Genomic DNA, 20,892 nt, shown 5'->3' with positions numbered 1-20,892 from the left:
AGTTGTTTCATTGCTTATTTTTCAGTTCCTTGTTTAGATATGGTTGAAACAGCTCCTATAATGATGAGATCGACCCCTAGAGGCATGGGAATGAGTTAAGCTTGCCTATATCATGTAATTTCTCAGTCATTTTCAGGGTTGGACACTTGGGATTGCTTGGCACTCCATTGTACATTTGATTTCTGCATTTTTGGCAAAGGAAAGACCAAGGTTTTGCAACACTCTTTTGGATTCCTGTGGCTCTGTGTTTTGATGGTGTTCCTCTCTATGTAATTTTTGAGTTCAATGATATTTATGCGCATCATTTCCTTTTATCTTTGCTTTTGAAATTAAACAAATGAGTGATAAAGGTAGAATTCATTAGCTTGTTATGCTCTGCCTGTTAGTTTTGTTTAATTTTCAATGTTTTCTTCAGTTTGAAGAGGATTCTTGGTACCCTCTTGCTCTCTTCAGCTTCTCACCGATCTGAAACCTCCACCTTCACAAATTAAAGCATCAGAACGATTGCCTTTCTTGCCCCAATCAGAACTCTACAAAACTAGCCTTCATCCCCGGACCCAAAATTGCCTTTCCCTTGTTTCCAACAAAACTCCCAAAAAATAAAATCAAATCCTTACACTTCATACCTAGCCTAACATTAGAATATATTTCAGTCATCTCAAGCCCCATAGATCATCATTTGCTGAGATCGACCCGGAGAGAGCCCTCTCCTGTCCTCGTAGGGCTAGCTACGAGGCTGAGCGTGCTTTGATGTTGGTCCTGGATCCTGCCTTTTCAACCTGAGGTAAATCTAGGCACTAACATAGTGGCGACCATACTGGGGAATAAATTATTTGTTTGTTGGTATTCTTCGTTTTATAAACTACAGACGGAGCCTGAAGATTAGCCAAGTAGCCTTTGAAACGCTTTTTCTTTGCATTAGTGCAAGTAGATAAACGCTACTTCAGTCAATCTCCGGTCTAGTCTTATAAACGGAGTATCTAACTTGTAGATCACCCCAGTACATCTGAGAATTCTAAGCTTTTGGATGATAAGTTTAGGATTTGATAGGTTGAACGAGTTGTTAATGTCCATTTGATTTCTTGAAATAATAACACACTGGCTTCCAGAAGACATACCAGAGCAAATCTGGATCCTGATCCCCCTCCTGTCTATGAAAATCCCAATCTTATTCCAAGAATCGTTCGCCAAGGAAGTTCTATCATTCCCGTGTTCAAAGCTCAATCATGTCCTGTTGGTTTTGAGTATCTTGAGGATCAAGAATTTGATGAGCAGTTTGAGTTGTCTTTGTTTGAAACCAAATCTGAAAGCGTTGTCGCTTCCACTGTCTTAAATCCCAAGTTTGTTCGAAATCTTGAAACTGAAAGGGCCAATAAATCCATTGATGATTATATCCTGAATCAGCTCCAGACTTCAATTGTGGCTTCTAATATCTCTGATTTTTTAGAGACTGCTTCTGCAACCCTTGGGTCATCCGCAATTGCATCTAGTTCAAGAATTCCCACCGAACCTCCTTTCATTCCTACCCTTGTCGCGCAGCCTACCATCTCTGATGAAAAATCTGCAGCCGTATCCCCTCTGTCCACTCCTTCTACTCCTAAAATAGCCAATATTGCTTCACTGCCACATATGCCTCCTCATACTCCCCATACATCAGCTCCACCTACTCCCCCAACATCACCAAGACCGATTGCAAATCCACCAAGAGAAATGGCTGCTCATTTTGCACCGCTTGTACTGCCTCAAAATTTGGATGATATGCCCACCGACTACCAAAGAAAAATTCCTTTGTTTGATGGCACTCCTCATGGTATCACAACTCAGCAACATGTGGACAGAATGACCGATTTCTTCGATCTTCATGAGATTGATGCAGAAAATGTAACCATGAGACTGTTTTTACAAACATTTGGAGGTGAAGGAAATGGTTCAGGGCCTTGCCAGCTGCAAGCGTGACTACATTGGCCGATCTACAGAGACAATTCTTAAACTGCTGGGAAGTGAAGAAAAATCCTTTGCAGATCCTTTTTGAGTATGAGCACATCAAATGAAATGCGGGTGAGTTTGTTTAAGATTACTGCATAAGATTCAATTCAGTTTATAATGCAATCCCTGATCACCTAAAGCCACCCATGGGGCTAGCCTTGATAAAGTTTCTGGATGGTTTTGACACTGATATGGCTTACCAATTAAGAGAAAGAGATCCAGCTACTTTAGAAGACATGCAAAAGATTGCGGTTAGCGTTGAAGCAAATCTGCTGGCCAAAAGAGCTAGAGCAAGAGCTAAAAAGAAAGTCACAATAAAAGAAGAATCTTCCTCATCAGATCAAGTGCTTCGAAAGGTGGAACAGATGTTGGATAGACTGAAACTTGACAAGCCTAAACCACAGATTAGAAATCCTAACTTTCGTGGCCAGCAGCAGCCCCAATATAGGATCAAACAAAGAGAGCAGCGAGCCCAAGATCAAACAGTGCAATAGCAAGTGAAGACACCTCTCCAACAGAATGTTGTACTTGGTCCAGAATCAGAAGAGGAGGAGAACGTGATTGGAGAAGAAAATCATTTCTTTACGCTCGACGACATGCCAATTTACATCACTGAAGATGAGGAGTACTCCGAGAATCCAGCTGAACGAGGGGATGAAATTTTATTTTGGCAAATGAGACGGTACTTGAGGAAGAGTCCGATGATTACCAAAGAGGATACACGAATGCTTTGTCAGCTTAGCAGCGGTAATATTCACTTCGAAACAGAGATGTGCCTGTAAATCCAATTCAGAAAAGGAAGGAGGTAGTAGCCTCAAAGAATGATCCTCCTAATGTGCAGAAAAAGGGAAAAGAGACAGCTAATCCTAGCAACAGCAAATCAACATCAGCAAGTGAAAGACCAAATCAGCCCAATGTGTCCAAGGAGAAAGCGGAAAAGAAAGATGTTCCAGCAAAAGAGGTAGATAAAGTTTCAGTGTTTAACTTAGAAAATGAAATTGCTAAGTTGAAAATATCCATTCCTTTGACCAAGCTGATGAAGAACAGCAATTATAAAAGTCAGGTGTCTAAAATTTTGAGCTTAGATCCATCATCAGACATGGTAAATGTGGAGGATGACAGTCCCGAGTTGATCTTTGGGCCAACATTGGAAGGTCAGTCCCAAGATAGCGATGTTGATCCTTTCTATATCAATCTCAGGGTGCATGACTTTGTTTTACATAATGCTATGTTTGATTCCGGAGCTTCTCATAATCTTATGCCGAAAGCCATCATGGAGAAATTGGGATTGGACATCACTAGAAAATACCATGACCTTTACTCTTTTGATTCCAGTAGAGTAAGGTGCATCGGGCTTATAAAGGATTTGGTGGTCAGTTTGGATCAGATTCCGGCTAAAAATGTTTTGATGGACGTGGTGGTGGCGGATATACCTCCTAGATTTGGCATGCTTCTTTCCAGATCTTGGGGAGCAAAGATTAAAGGGACAATGCAACTTGACTTCTCCTATGCTACGATTCCCGTGTTTGGTCAGATGAGGAAATTATACCGGGAGCAGAAAATGAAGTACATGATCACTAGCAAGGAGAAACCAGTAAATCATCCGATCAACTATGTACATACTCATCTAGGGTCATTTGTTTTGTATTCATATAGTTTTAATGATGTCAATAGCCAATTAGTGGAAGTAGAAGAAATTCTTGAGATTACTGAAACTTTTAGAGAAGTCTTGAGACAAGAGCGGCAAAGACTTGATGGCACCGCTGAAAAATCAGCAGTCCGACAGCAGCAACATATTGATGGACAACAAGGTAAAGAAAAAGAGTTTCAGCATTTGGAAGAGGATCAACGATGTTTTCAAATTTCAGAAGATCAGGGAATTAAGGACTGTCATTCAGGTTTTTCATGTTTCAAAATGTTATTTCATGAAGACAATCACTGTTTGAGCAAAAGAAAACAGAAAGTCTTATCTCCTCTGTCTGAAGATGAGATAGATCAACTCTTGAAAGATCATGTTACAGCTCAAGTTAACGCAGATCTGCAGTGTGCACATGGTCAAGAAGGTGATGGTGGAACTTCTTCCTCTTTTGAAAATGATGACAGTGTTGACATTAGCCTTATAAATCAGCGAATAGATAATATTCTCTTTCATGAAAATGATAAGGCTATCATGTTTGATGATCTTGAAGATTGTTTTCTGTTTAAGAATGACCTAGACCATGAAGTTGAGGAATATGAGCTTGAGAGAGACAATATGCCAAAATTTATCACAGTCAAGGAATTTACAGCTAACACTCAGATGGCAAAAGCTTATACCTCTCTGTGCCTTCCTATCACTCAGCAACCAGTGGTTCTTTCAGATCAGGATGAAGGGAGTGCTTGTATTTTTGCTGCTGGATCTCAAGACAAAATAGCGCTTCAGGATTATCAAGATCTCTTTGGCATTATTTTGCAAGCATTAGATGAAATAAATGTTGCCTAGTTCGTTATCATAAGCCTTGGTTTCAATGGTTATTGTGAGTTGCCTACATGTACATCGTTCTGCCTACTCAGGGAAAGTGAGAGCAGAATTTCCTTGAGTGGCCATTTGTTGGATTGGTTACATTGGAAGGCTCACTACACGTGATTGTACATATTTCATCAGTAGGCGGGTGGTTTTCATCATGGTTTGAAGTTCTCAAATCTCGATGGTCTGCTGCCATTAAAAAACTTTGTAAGTACTTTTTTCAGTTAAGTAAGTCTTGAGTCATGTTTTTCAGTAACTTTGGTTTCAAAATTGACTCAGTTTGAGTCAAGTTTCAGTTAATAAATGAGTCAAAAGTCTTGTGTCAGTTTTTGAAGTTATCGACTCCATAGCCCAATGGATAAAGGCACTGTCTGCTCTCCCAAAGATTTGCAGTTCTTGGCACCTCCAAGGAGCTACCATACACATTGGAGCCAATGTTAGAGTCGGTCTTTTCATCCTTTCGTCAACAATCAAAATCACTTTTGTTGCATTTCATTTTTAGGTGTCTCGTTCAGTCCAGTCATTTTCATTCCATTAGGAGCATCGATTTTCTGATGGAAGGGTCTTGTCACTCATCGCCCTCATCTCATGTACCTGTTGATCCGTGTCTGCTCATCAAAGTCAATTTTAAAGTCATGTACAGTCTTGTTTGGTCTCGTGGTCAGCAAAGAGTCATTTTAGTCATTATTTCTAGGGTTTCACAAGTTTAGTCTTCGAAATGGCTAATAATGCCAGCAGGCACATGAGGGAGGTTTGAAATAAGTTTTCATTGCAAAATTTCATCGTAATAATGCTCGATCATGACTTTTCTTCAAAACTCTGTTTTGAAGAAAAATCATACCATGTGATTTTCAAAGTTGTTTCAGTTGTAAAGTGGGTTTTCTTCAAATCAAAAATCAAAGTTCATGCCATAAGAGATATGTTCATGTTTCAATAATCCAATTACATGCCAAAGACATCAGTGAAACCAAGAAAAATCATGGAGGAAGCAAAAGTCAGTGTGAAAAGCCGATATTGTGGTGAAGCCAGCCTGCACGGCACATTGGGAGGTGGTGGCAGTGCACTGGGAGGTCGCGGCGCATAGAGCCGTTGTTCACAGTGTTAAATTTTACTTGTGTGGTGCACTGGGTTGTGCTCGCAGTGCACAGAGATGCCAACTGAAATTTCATCATTGCTTCCAATTTATTCAAAATGACTCAGTCTTCTATGATCCAAGTAAGTGTGTGAGCCTTTTCCATTGCTATTAAATGGTGTTTGCTGTGATTTGAAGAGAAGAATATAAGGTTCGAATGGTGAAAACATAAACCCTATCCTTTTGTTGAAGTTGTTCCTTAGGGTTTCAAATGGTGTTTTAAAAAGTCATTTTCACGCTGAATACTCACTGTCATACTATCATTTCCTACCTGTAATTCCTTTCCACTCATTGTCACATCATTATACCATTCCCTCTCCTTTTCCCCTATATTCTAAAATAATTCATATCATTTTTCCCCATTTTGTTTTTTTTCCCTATCCCTAAACACTACCATTTCTTATCATTATCACTTTCCCCATATCATTTGCAAAATCCCTATTCCCAACAGTCAAGTGATTGTTATTGCACACCTTAATTTCACTTGACAAACTCCACTTTTCTCACTGTTTCATATTCATCACAGTCCCTCATTACCCTTTGACACATTTTGCATTGAAAACAAAACACTCATTTATCATTTCCAAACCAAACACATACTTGACATACACCTTTGCAGCACCATGACAGACACCGATTCATCATATGAACAAGACAGTGATTCTACCACAGAGCTTTATGCACTGAGGAGGCCTCGTAAGTGTGGTAGACATGTTAGAGAAGAGCCCACCTCTTTGACTGATCTACAAGCCTGCCTACTTTCCATGGCATGTTTCCAACAACAATCATGCTTTCAGTATTGTGAAATGATTGCTCAGATTCAGCATCATCAGGAGTTGGCTCGGTTATTTGTTTTGCATTTGCATGATGGGAAGGTAACTCTTGCTGGTGTAAATTTCACCTTGACACCAGAGACCATTTATCAAGCAACAGGAATACCGAATGTAGGTGAGGAGTGGAACAGGAATATTTAAAGATTAAATTTACAACCAGTGATATCTGGTTCGAGTTCTTTTTCCTTTTTCAAATGTATGTTCCACTTCCTTTATGCACTAGAGATTTTTTTTTTCCTATTTGAATACCTCAAACCTCTATATTGTTAGAGGATTTCCCTCAGTGCTAACGAATTTCAACTTTAGGTCTATCATTAGACTTGCTAGGTAGTGGGAGTTTGCCATTATAGAAAGAAAATTTATATGGAGCTTGAGTTTGTGGTCCATCCATTGCATTTCTATCTAGTGGACTTCAAATACGGATTGTGGGCTTAGTTGAAGAAATTATATTTCACATGTATTAAATATATTTAAAATATAAATAAATAGGATTGGTTTAAAGTTTAAATAAATAAATAAAGATTTATACATAAATTAAATAAAACTTAATAAAAGTATATGAATTTATGAATGGGCGGTTAACTTAGAAAGTAGGATCTACTGTAGCCACAGTCGCTTGATGCTAGCACCTTCACCAATGACAAACCCATCACGATCTCTATCCCATGGTCTATAAGTTGTCAGCGAGTCATCATTCCTCTGTGAAAGGGCTTTACAAGTAGTAAGTCCACCCACACCTGTAGGAAAAATTGAAGCATCTATGCCACTTGCAAGCATGATATCTGCTTCGCCTCTGCAAATATGATTTGCAGCTACACATAGGCAATAATTTTTTGTTTCACATGCTATTGAAATTGAGTAGGTCCAACCCATTACTCCCAGATCTATTTCCAACAATGCAGATCCCATGTTTGCAATGGAATAAGGAACAAAATATGGTGTCATATTCCTAAAACCCTTCTATACAAGAGCCTCTATTCCACCAGAGCAAACTATAAGGCCACCCTTCATTGAACCCACCATCACCCATACACGCATCTTGTCTACCTGTATAGAATAGAGAAGTCGTGTTAATAGAATATTTATGTTTATCTCTTGACATACCATGTATTGTGAGAAGACGGGTGTACGACTATATTCTAAAATTGAGGCGGGGTGGGTGCTGAGTGGGATGGGTGTATCTTTGCACTCTGTGATCTTAGGTTTACATAAGTGGATTAGCATTTTACTAGGTTTTTGGTCTATTATTAAGTGATCATCAACTTCATTAGTAGACAATGGAATTTATACCAAATCCTTTGATTAAATGAAATAACTATCATCTTAAGTTTATATGAATTATGTATTTAATATTATTGAAAATCAAATGACAATATTTTATTTTCTTGAATTTTAACTACTACGAGATATCCTCAAAAATATAGATGCGTTTAGGTGAATCTTGATCAAATAAAATCAATAACGATAACACCAAATTTTCTATTTTTAAAACTTTTGTTGCATAATGTTCTATTCATTTTTAAACCACCTTCATTATCCATTAACCAATAGACTGTCTCTTTGCCCAAAGACTTCACAACCATGAATATCCATTGCCCAATAGACTGTCTCTCTACACAAAGACTTCACAACAATGAATATTCATGATTCTATGAATTCCATACATGTTTATGGCTCCACTATATGACATAGCTCATAACCATATTAAAAATAGAGTCATGAATTCCTTGTCATGCTCTGGCATGTTTAGAACCATAACTTTGAAACACGCACTCTTTCATGTTTGTAATTTTATCTAAGATGTAATTAGAACCATAACATTGAAATGTACACTCAGGCATGTCTGTAATTTTATCTGTTATGTAATTAGAACCATAACATTGAAATGTACACTTGTTGAGCATTGAAATGTGGATTTCTAGTTGCCCACCTCCACTCTCAACCATATATAGCCATTAACATACATAACAATCATGGAACCATGCATGTGAATGTTTGTGGCTATCCCAATCATCTAGTGTTACCAGTGTTGGGAGATAATTGTGCATGATTTTTATTCATTATTTATTATCCAGCCACACCACCTTCTACATCTAAATTATCTTGCCAATTTCCACCTTCTAATTTTGCGTGGGTGTAATTCAACTGCTTAGTATCAGTTTCTTCATCTGAGACAAAAGGAAGCGTCTTCATGCTCTTCTCTAGTTGGAATTGTTTGTCAAATCTTCTCAAGAAGTATCCATACATGACGGATGCTGCATAGACTTTCCCCACTCGAACTACCAACTGTTGGTGTGCTTTGTGCATCCCCCTTTTTGTGATTCTTGTCCTTGTGAATATTGATGCCCTCTACATTACAGTTACTAAAAAACAATTTGAGATATTCCTTGTTATAGAAGAAATTCCATTTTGGTGATGGAAATGTACATAACCTTCCATGAAGATCAATGTTAGTTTTAATTATCAATGATCGGAAGACCTATGTGTGTGCTATCTATTTGTTTATTTTCATTAGTTTTCATATGAATTTTGTTGTATACTGTATTATTTTCAAAGAATATTGTGTGTTTTTATATTAATATATATTTTTATATTTCTTGTTTTTTTTATTATAGGTATAAAATACCACCTCTTGGTCGCCCCAAAAAGGATCTGAAACAACTTTCACTTGCTGATGCATTTGGTATCTCTCAATGTTCTAATCAACTACATATTTCTGAAAATGAAGTATATGATCATGTGGATGAGGACCATGAATCATATAGTGCAGAGCTTCTTGAAGAGGAACCAACATCCAAGAGGTAGAAAAGGACATTCAAGTCCAAATGGAAGATGAGATTTCCACGGGCTTATGTTGTAAAATATTTTAATGGTGTTGAGAGGATAAAATGTTCATGGTGTGTAAAATTTAAAAGGGAAACTCCATTTGCTAAAGATGGAAACACAACCCTTCAAGTTAGTGCTTTAAACATCCATGCAACGTCAAAGGTTCATAAATTTTCTTTGCAACTTGTAGAGGAAGAAAGTAAATGGAATACTCTTCCAATTACAAAACATGTAGATCTAATGGTTGATGCTCAGAAAGAGAGAATTATATTAGTTATTGAGAACATGTATTTTGTTGCAATACATTATTTATCTTTGGAAGTATATGAGTCAATTTGTGACTTGAATAGGTACAAAAACACTCCTCACATGCCTCTCATAGATGAATACTCAGCATATACAAATACAACACCTGGAAAAGACTTTCTAGAAGCAACGAAGGAGGTATATTGGAAAAAATTAAAATATGAGATTTTCCAAAGTCCATATTACTCAATTTTAGTTGATGAAAGCATTGATTGGACTATGGTGCAACATTTGATTGTTGATATTATATATTTGACAGATGAAGGAAGAGGTTCATGTGCTACACAATTCATACAATTGCTACAAATTGGGGATGGAACATCACAGTCTATGTATGATGCTATGGAATCTTCTTTAGCAGACATGAATCTATCCATGACAAAGTTAGTTGGATTTGGATTTGATGGATCTGTTAGAGTTGGTCTTTTCATCCCTCCGTCAGCGATCAAAATCTCTTTTGTTGCATTTCATTTTTAGGTGTCTCGTTCAATCTAGTCATTTGCATTCCATTAGGAGCATCGATTTTCTGACGGAAGGGTCTTGTCACTCATCTCCCTCATGTCATGTACCTGTTGATCCATGTCTACTCATCAAAGTCAATTTTAAAGTCATGTACTGTCTTGTTTGGTCTCGTGGTCAGCAAAGAGTCATTTTAGTTATTAGGTCTAGGGTTTCGCAAGTTTAGTCTTCAAAATGGCTAATAATGCCAGCAGGCACATGAGGGAGGTTTGAAATAAGTTTTCATTGCAAAATTTCATCGTAATAATGCTCGATCATGACTTTCATTCAAAACTCTGTTTTGAAGAAAAATAGTACCATGTGATTTTCAAAGTTGTTTCAGTTGTAAAGTCCTTCAGGCGCAGCCCTGGTCACCTTTGCCAAATCCAATGACATCCATCCCTGCAGAACAGACAAAGAGATTCATCATCAGTTCAAAAAATCACAAGGAAACAAAAACAGAATTCTTTTGTAAAAGTGCCAAAGTTTTCAAACAGTGGGTTTTCTTCAAATCAAAAATCAAAGTTCATGCCATAAGAGATATGTTTGTGTTTCAATAATCCAATTACATGCCAAAGACATCAGTGAAACAAAGAAAAATCATGGAGGAAGAAAAAGTCAGTGTGAAAAGCCGAAACTGTGGTGAAGCTAGCCTACGCGGCGCATTGGGAGGTGGTCACAGTACACTGGGAGGTCGCGGCGCATAGAGCCGATGTTCACAGTGTTAAATTGAACCTGCGTGGTGCATACAGCCTCCACGGCGCACTGGGTTGTGCGCAGAGCTGCCAACTGAAATTTCATCACTGCTTCCGAATTTATTCAAATCAACTCAGTCTTCTATGATCCAAGTAAGTGTGTGAGCCTTTGCCATTGCTATTAAATGGTGTTTGTTGTGATTTGAAGAGAAGAATATAAGGTTTGAATGGTGAAAACATAAACCCTATCCTTTTGTTGAAGCTGCTCCTTAGGGTTTCAAATGGTGTTTTAAAAAGTCATTTTCATGCTGAATACTCACTATCATACTATCATTTCCTACATGTAATTCCTTTCCACTCACTGTCACATCATTATACCATTCCCTCTCCTTTTCCCCTATATTCTAAAATCATTCATATCATTTGTCCCCATTTTGTTTTTTTCCTATCCCTAAACACTACCATTTCTTATCATTATCCCTTTCCCCATATGATTTGCAAAATCCCTAAATCCCCAATTCCCAATAGTCAAGTGATTGTTATTGCACACCTTAATTTCACTTGACAAACTCCACTTTTCTCACTGTTTCATATTCCTCACAGTCCCTCATTTCCCTTTGACAAATTTGGCATTGAAAACAAAACACTCATTTATCATTTCCAAACCAAACACATACTTGACATACACCTTTGCAGCACCATGACAAACACTGATTCATCATATGAACAAGGCAGTGATTCTACCACAGAGCTTCATGCACCAAGGAGGCCTCATAAGGGTGGCAGACATGTTAGAGAAGAGCCCACCTCTTTGACTGAGCTGCAAGCCTGCCCACTTGCCATGGCATGTTTCCAACAACAGTCATGCTTTCAGTATTGTGAAATGATTGCTCAAATTCAGCATCATCAGGAGTTGGCTTGGTTATTTGTTTTGCATTTGCATGATGGTCAGGTAACTCTTGCTGGTGTAAATTTCACCTTGACACCAGAGACCATTTCTCAAGCAACAGGAATACCGAATGTAGGTGAGGAGTGGAACAAAAGAATGCAGGTAGAAAGAGTACATTATGAACCATATATCAGGCCTAGCTATGTGAGACAGCTCAGCAGGGTGTTCCCTTTCCGGTTTTTGAAAGAATCCTATGCGCTGTTGATGAGACTCATTATCAGATACTTCAGTTGTGAGGGCTGCTTCTCACGCCTCTATGCATATCATATCAGGTTGTTGATGCATTTCATGAGAGTGAAGATGATGAACATTCCATATTTCATGTGCCAAAACATCGAGAGGATGACTACTCTTGTGCAAAAGAAGACTCCTAAACAGCAGTACAACATCATTTATCACTATGCGCTCATCAAGATCATTGTTGTGCATCAGCTTGGTTTGCAGGGTATCACATGGGAAGACTTCCTTTCCCGTGAGTTCTTCACAGCTTCAGCAGCTCATCAGGAGGTTTTCCACGATTGAGGTGGACCTTCACATCAACATGGAGGTCGGGACGCAGAGACTATTAGTGTGCCGACATACGTCACCTATCAGAGAGGCATGAGAGGGTTGTTTGCAGCAGCCCGACGAGTACTATCTCCACCTGGGGTAGAAGGGGTCTCGTTGTCGTCATTAGCAGCACAGGTACAGGTATAGGATAGAGGCAAGAAGCCTATGCATGATGAGGGCCCTTCAGGAGGCCTAAACACTAATTTCATACTCATCGATGATGATGTGAGCTCTCCTAGCTCAAAGCTGAGGGAGGTCATTCAGGAGCAGAAAGCCGAGATAGATGCATTGACCAACATGTTGCAGAGAGCTCAATGGGTCATAAACTATTTGGAGCAGTGAAACAAACAACTGGAGGATCAACATACAGTCATGGAGTTACAAAATATTCGGCAAAATTGCCAAGCTGCCCAAAGGAGGAGGATAGAGTTCACTTCATTGGAGTAAGAGATAGAGGTTGATCGAGAGACTTGGCTTGAGAGGGCCAATACTCATCTTGAGAAGCTGTTGGTGAAGGCAAACAAGGACAAGGACATGCTCAGGCACATGAAAAATCTTTATTGGGCACGAACTCATGTTTGCAACGCAAGGATCAAAATCTTGAAGGCAAGACTAAGGAGGGCACTAGAACGACGCAAAAGGAATGATAGGCTCCAAATCTTGGCTGAAGCTTCTTTGGATAAGCATGATACTTGATGATGGACCTTTAGTCCAAATTTCAACAAATTTGGAGAAACTTTTGTCAATTTTGAATTTTTTGGCTTCAAAACAGATTTTCCTGCCCAACGCGTATCGCCACTTGGTGCGCGCTTATAATTGGGAGATCCTTTGGAGGCAAAATTTACATTTTTGGATTTTTCATCAAAATTTATGCATTCTCATGGATTACCTAAGGATTGCATCAATTTATTGGTTGCCTAAAGGGTCAAAAACACCCTAAAAATGACCTCTCTGCTACCTTTTTCACCCACAAGAAGCAGTCTTGGGAGATTGCAGTTTTGGAGGGGCAAATGACAACCAAATCCAGAAATTCCACTTGGGTTGGAAATTAGATAGGCAGGGCTTTCCAACGAGCTATCATGAGCTCAGTTTGGACTTAGGGAAGTGCCTCAAAATAAGCTCCAACGTTGTGCTATGCATATAGGTTTTGGGTGCGGCGCATAGAGAATTTTGGCCTATTTTTCACTCAACAGCTCAGAATTTTGCCCAGTTTTGACTAGTTTCACTTTTTCATGTAACTCTTGATCTACCTTCATGTAATTTCATGAACATGCTGTAATTTTGGCACATATTTACTTGCTTTAGTAGATTCATTCACTAAAAAGTGAAAAACAACTGAATGAATCAGTTTCCTAACATATAGAGGCAAGTTGTTTCATTGCCTATTTTTCAATTCCTTGTTTAGATATGGTTGAAACAGCTCCTAGAATGATGAGCTCGACCCCTAGAGGCATGGGAATGAGTTAAGCTTGCCTATATCATGTAATTTCTTAGTCATTTTCAGGGTTGGACACTTGGGATTGCTTGGCACTCCATTATACATCTGATTTCTGCATTTTTGGCAAAGGAAAGACCAGGGTTTTGCAGCACTCTTTGGGATTCCTGTGGCTCTGTGTTTTGATGGTGTTCCTCTCTATGTAATTTGTGAGTTCACTGATATTTATGTGCATCATTTCCTTTTCTCTTTGCTTCTGAAATTAAACAAATGAGTGATAAAGGTAGAATTCATTAGCTTGCTGTGCTCTACCTGTTAGTTTTGTTTAATTTTCAATATTTTCTTTAGTTTGAAGAGGATTCTTGGTACCCTCTTGCCCTCTTCAGCTTCTCACCGATCTGAAACCTCCACCTTTACAAATTAAAGCATCAAAACGATTGCCTTTCTTGCCCCAATCAGAACTCTGCAAAACTGGCCTTCATCCCCGGACCCAAAATTGCCTTTCCCCTATTTCCAACAAAGCTCCCAAAAAATCAAATCAAATCCTTGCACTTCATACCTAGCCTAACATTAGAAGATATTTCAGTCATCTCAAGCCCCATAGATCATCATTTGCTGAGATCGACTCGAAGAGATCCCTCTCCTGTCCTCATAGGGCTAGCTATGAGGCTGAGCGTGGTTTGATGTTGGTCCTGGATCCTGCCTTTTCAGCCTAAGGTAAATCTACGCACTAATAGGATCATCATCCATGAGGGGTATTCGTGAAGGTTTATCCACTAAGCTTCATCGATATGCCCCTCATTTATTAGATATCCACTGTACAGCTCATCGAGAAGAATTAGCAGCAAATGATGCTTTATTTTGAAGAGTTGCAAGCTATTGATAAGTTTGCAAACAAGATATATTCATGGTTAAGGAAATCTACTAAAAGACTTGGAGAATTGAAAGAGCTAATGGATTCATTTCAAATCACAAGGCTAGAAGTGTTACAAATTCATCATATTAGATGGCTTTCTAGAGGAAAAGTCATGGAAAGACTCGTTAAGCTCATGCCTTCTTTGTTAAGAGACTAGGAGTTAGGGGAGAAAAAAATGTATGAGATGGCTACAATATTTCAAGTTCAATTTTGCATCTACTTACTTGCATATGTGCTTATTGAGTTAAATAAGTTGAATCAAAAGTTTCAAGAAGACCATGTTGACATTACATCTATTGATACAACTTTGGAAGTCACTATTAGATTGCTTCATAAGCAATTTCTAAGAGGCACATTTGGGGCAGGTGCAATGCACACATCATCCTTTTTAAGTAAAACACAACAAGGAACTCTTGAGTTTGCAGATTTCATAGGTATAGTACATGTACATGAATTGAGGTTTGAGAGTTTTCCGAAGTCACAAAGATCAGGGACACTAGATGTCTGCATTTTTCTAGGAAAGGGTTTTGTAATGAAGGTGAATGACTCTCTAAATCCAAGGTTCACATATTTACTTATTTTTAATGCAGCTAAGTTTTTTAGTCCTTGTAATTATTATGAGGATATGGATGATAGAGACTCTCAAACAAGAAGATGGTTGGGATGTTTATGTGAAAAAATTTGTGTTGGAGGCTTGCTTGTTGTGGACAACATTAAATGTATGGGTTAAATGGATGAATTTATATGTACTATGTATAAATCTTACCCAAAAAAGCATATGTTTGGAGAATGGGATCTATGTGGAGGTGAAATTGAATGGTTTGAAGGATTTCCATGCTTAATGAATTTATGGCAAGCAATTCTTATTATTTTGGATAGTACAATAGTTTGTGAAAGAAGTTTTTCAAAATTAAATCAGATAAAAAATGAGGATAGATCAAGACTTTCTTTAAAAACATTGGATATGTTAATGTTTATCTCTCTCAGTGCACCTCATGCTCTAAATGAGGTAGATTGGAATGTTATTTATGATGAATGGAAAGAGATGAAAACTCAAAAACCTCTTCCACTATGAAAATAGATTGAAAGAACTAGTAAGTTTCAGTATTTATTACCATCATTGTCTTACTCTATCGAGCACTTGAACAAACCATTTTGGTAAGTGAAATTTTTTAGTTTTATACCATTTGACTTTTGTAAATGAAAGCATAACCATATTTTTCAAGTTTGTATGTGAATTTTTTCTGAAACATATTGAATGTAATCATTGCAGGATATTGCACAAGATATGTTAAGCTGGAGGACCAAAACTGTCAAAGTTTTATAACTGAAAGAAGAAGCTATCTTGGATCAATTTTGCAGCCAAGTCTAGGGACTGTAGTTCCAATCATTTGAGATGTGCAATTATTGGAAGTCTCATCTTTCCAAAAGAGTTTTAATAGATAATAGAATAGTGATTTGGTCAAATCTGAAGTCTATAAGCTAGAATTCCACTGATACCTCCTATATAAGATATATTTTTTAAAATTTTTATAAATGAGACCTTCCATATACTTTTAATATAAGTATTTGTGTTTCTTCATATTTTTATTCTTATTTCAATTTCATTAAGATGTAATGATTTCTATATGCTTATTTTTTGTTCTTAGTTTAGACTCATATGCAGTTTCCCAACTATGATTTTGTCCCTATAGTTGGTTCAATTGTGGTTGAGTTCAAGGCCTATGAAATATGATCTTATGTGGTTACATTTCTCAATCACACATGTATAAGAGTAATGCATTTACTAATGCAGCCTTTGACGTAGTAGTATCTTTCTGTTTGTGAAAAAAATAATTTAGTATTTCTGTGTTGATTTTCATACAGTCTTGCTTGTTTTGAACTAGAGACAACATCAGAATGTGGTAGTTTGCCTCTTAAGTTTCCTTTTCTTCATTTTATATGTTTAGAGCTTTGGGCTTTTCATTTTTTAAACATATTAAATTGTGTTATTTAATATTTTTCATGCATGGCCTAATATGGTCTCCCTGAGTATTATAGATGGATCATATGTATTTGCTAACTTTGCAATATTATGTTTGCTCTTTTTGAATGTATCTTATAAGTTTTAATAATATGAACTTCGTATTTCCTAAAAAACTAGTCTTTGTACCCTTGAAGAACTATAGAATGGTGTTGTATTGAAGATGAAGATTTCAAGGGATGTGTTGAATGGCAGTGGGTGGGTATTTTTTTGTCTCTTTCATTAGTAGTAAGTTGTAGATATTTTCCTGTTCTTTTGTTATGAGAAATGACATTTGTCTTTATGCATGCAGCAAGACTGTGACCATTCAAGAGGTTTTGAGTATAGAAATAAAACCAGGATGGAAGAAAGGGACTAAGATAACATTTCCAGAGAAGGGGAATGAACAGTTAGGAGTTGTGGCTGTTGATCTGGTATTTGTGATTGGGGAATGAATAATTAGGAGTTGTGGTTGTTGATATGGTATTTTTGATTAATAAGTTTTATGAAACCAACTCACAAAAAGATAGAAAAGAAAGATAAATGCCTTAGAATTAAGCCTCTTCGAGGGGGCAACCTTCTTTACATTACACAAATAAACAATTCTTGGATGATACAAATGACAAGACCTCCTTTCTATATATAGGAGTCTAAGGGGTCATAGTATAATAAGAGCCTACATAAAAATAATAATGTAAGGGCACAACAATAACAATAGTGGGCTTCTATTCCCGGATGCGGGTGGTGACCTGGCGCGATAGGCAGGTGTCGGAAGAGGCATGTCACGTGGGCAGTCGTAAGCCCGGACGTGCCACGACACACCTGACTGCAGAGGCAATAAATGCGATGGGAGGCTCCGCAAACTCGGCTTCAATGCTGGTTTTATGGCTGGTTCAGTGGGCATTCATTGTGCAGCTGAGTTCGAGGCAAATGGCGCTCGTTATCTACGCTCCCCCGGTCGCCTGGATTCATTCCTGCAAGAATTCCGAGCAGACGTTGGCAGAGGAGGAACATTCCCTGGTTCAGAGCACAAATACTCAGTGGGATTCTGGTCCGAAGGTCAATTTGACAATGCAGAGGGAGAGGCCCAGGATGAGCAGTCGCAGGGGTGGTTCTAGGGGCCGCTCTGCCACCCAGCGCCCAGTCAATTCACCCTCCTCCTCGGCGGAAATTTCTTATGAGCACATCAGAGGCTCAAACAGACCTGTTGGACGTGGCACTGTGCGTGGGTGGGGAGAAATTCCAGAATGCGGGCATTTGGAGCACCCGGCAGTTCGTTATCGAATTCCTTGCACGCTGGAAAACAATACTCTTATTGTTTCATTCATGGTGGAACACTGCAATAACCACAGAGGGCCTCTGGACAATTTGGGCGTGCCAGTGGTCGATATGCAGGTTCCCGCGGTCGATATGCGGAGGCCTACCCAAGATTACTCACCCCCAGCAACTCAAGCGGAGGAAGCTGGCCCTAGTGAGCCGGTTCAGAGGACGCTACGCTCGGAAATGGGGGTCTCGCAAAAGCTGAAAGGGTAGGCGAAGGATATGGAGGTCTCGCAGAAGCTCAAAGGACCGGCGAAGGAGGAACCCCATACAACTGATGAGGACTAATTCTGCTGTCAATCCGTTTACCGGTGCCAGGAAAGCAACTCTTTGTTCGCCTCTCAAGCTCTCTGTCGATTTACTGCTCTCTTTGTCAATCTGTCTATGTGTCATCCATGTCGGATTTTGTGTCCACCGTGTTAGTCAATGTGTCCATTGTGTTGGTTTGTCAATCCACCGTGTCAGTTCACATGTCCATTGTGTCGGTTTACAGGCTTACTGTGTCGATTCAATTTTGTAATGATGCTACTCAGAAGGGTCTTTCATGGAGACAATCTCACTGGAGATGCAGGGCCACGGCCCTGGTGTAATTTTGCTGTAATTTTTGTTTTTTGTAATATAAATTAGCCTAGTCTTACAGAGAAAAAAAAAACAATAGTGGGCTTCTATGGGGCACCATAATAAAAATATGGGGACTACATGGGCATAACAATATAATAAGGGGGTTGTACTAATAACAATAAGGGGTTACACTAGTACTATAGGGACCTAATAATGAGAGGCCGCATGATTTGTTCAGACGAGAAGGCAATGACTTGGTGCTTGTCCAGAAGATAAGCTTGGTTGAAGCTCTCATAGGATTTTCTATCGCAATTCCAACATTGAGTGGGAAGACACTAAATCTTACTTTCAATGAAATTATATACCCTGGGTATGAAAAGATTATTCCCAAGGAGGGAATGCCCATTGCAAAGGAGCATGGCAGGAAAGGAAATTTCAGAATCAAGTTTGAAATTAGATTTCCCTCCAAACTCAGTCCTGAGCAGAAGGCTGGAATCAAGAGAATTCTAGGAGGCCATGCTTGACATTGATGTTTCAAGTTGTGCCTCTTTTATTATAGATACTTAATTTTTATGACCCTGGTCCAAAAGTCAAAATTAGTCGTTGGTCAAGTTAGCCGTTGGAGGCTCTGCTCAGACTATTTAACATGCTAAGCTGGATCTGTTTCTTCAACTTGTCCTGACAATGAACCACGCTGGTTGGTTCAAAACGCATTGACAAATGGTATCTCATGTGATTTTCGCCGAAAAATCTCTCGTAAACAAGAATGAAATAGATAACAAAAATAACAGATTATAGTTGTGAGTTCCTCCACCAAATTGTAAAAGTTACAATTTGTATATCTTCTCAGTGAGCTGAAATAAGTGGCCAGAGTTATATCTTCCTTTTTTATTGAGTCCTACTGTCTATAGAATGCATTCCTTTTCTGTGTTGATTTTGTACAACTTGTTGTATTCCCAAGTTTTTCTTGCCAATTTTTGGTCTTGGCTTTCTTAGCATGTCCATATACTAGATCATAACTACCACTATAGTGCAATGGCATTGCTTGTACCTGCAGATTATGCCAGTTCTTATGAAACTTCCTTATTATTTAACTTCACTGGTGTACCAATGATGTAAGCAATTCCAAGCTGATGATATGATTTACTTTATGTACACTTAACACCAAGACAATACAACCATCCAAAGCCTTTGGTATGATTTTGAATCTAGCTAACCAGGTCTCAACAAAAGTTCTTCAGACATGAAGGCAAAACGAATAGAAATTTTTTCAGTTGTCTTAGTGTTGGCATTGCTTTTTTCAGTTGTCTTAGTGCTGGCATTACTTTGGAAAAATGTGTATTGAATCTTCAAATGCCACATCTATTTCACTCATCATTTGAAAACAATGAGAAGCACTCTTTCAGTCCAATGTAGCATGTTTGTAATTACAAATCCCATTAACCATAGTTTGATCATGCATTAACAACATTTCCTTTTACTATTTGGATAACATTGTATTTCTTACATATATGTTCTTCACTACTCGTATCAATTTAATAGCAATTTCCCATACCACATCAAATGACTCTTGGCACAATGGAATTTGTACTGTGAAATCATCTTATTGAGGCTCTTCTGCCCCATGTTTTTAGAGTGTAATCTTCAACTGCATGTTGAGATGTAAAGTTTTTCTTTCATCTCAAACTAATTCTTTTTTGGGTGTTCTTACACCAACCTCTGCTTAATATAATAGTAATTCAAGGAAAAAGATAGAAAACATAACATTTGGCAAACATAAATGTTATGAACACAGTTGGCCTGTCACTTGTCAGTTACAATGTGTATGAATTGTATGATGAATACTAGACTTGCAGCTGTGTTGGAAGGGGCTATTGTTCTTGATAAACTGAGGAATATCTTGCAACTTGCAACATTGTAAAGACATCGGCAACCAATAGCATGTTTTCTTCGAACTCACAACATTAGTTCCAAACAGTTACTGATTCACCATGTGTTAAAAAAACGAAATTTGAAGATAATTTGCTTTTGTCAATTGAATTGTTGCTTTTCATTATGGAAGGGTAGCCTGAATGTGCACCCTTATAAATGAAATTAAGACTTTCCCTTCAAATTTGATCACTGCCCAGCCCCTCAGTGTACCCAATATTCCTGCTCCGGAGAAAAGGCAATCCAGAAATCGCATCCACACTTATTTCTTTGTGAGGCTCCGTCAAAATAGCTAGCCAAGAAGACCAGCTTTGGGCTAGTTTGTTTATAAGTGGAAACATTCAGTCCTTTACCCTATAGCGTGTCAGTGGTGAGTGCCAAACTGATGCGTTCCAAAACTTGTGATGCAAAAACCCTGAGATTGTTGAAAATGATATTGTTCTTCCATT

The 20,892-nt window shown here is 38.3% G+C and overlaps 1 pseudogene; it reads left to right on the top strand.

Moving 5' to 3' along the window:
• Positions 1-2,582: 2,582 nt before the first annotated feature.
• LOC149197378 (uncharacterized) lies at positions 2,583-19,038 on the top strand (annotated as a pseudogene).
• Positions 19,039-20,892: the final 1,854 nt, after the last annotated feature.

Source organism: Pinus tabuliformis, chromosome 2_2 (genome assembly GCF_031772625.1).
Source record: "Pinus tabuliformis cultivar Carrire ecotype Pingquan chromosome 2_2, CPIR1, whole genome shotgun sequence".
Lineage (NCBI taxonomy): Eukaryota > Viridiplantae > Streptophyta > Pinopsida > Pinales > Pinaceae > Pinus > Pinus tabuliformis.
Note: the sequence above shows the minus strand (reverse complement) of the source record. Positions and strands in the feature narration are given on the sequence as shown.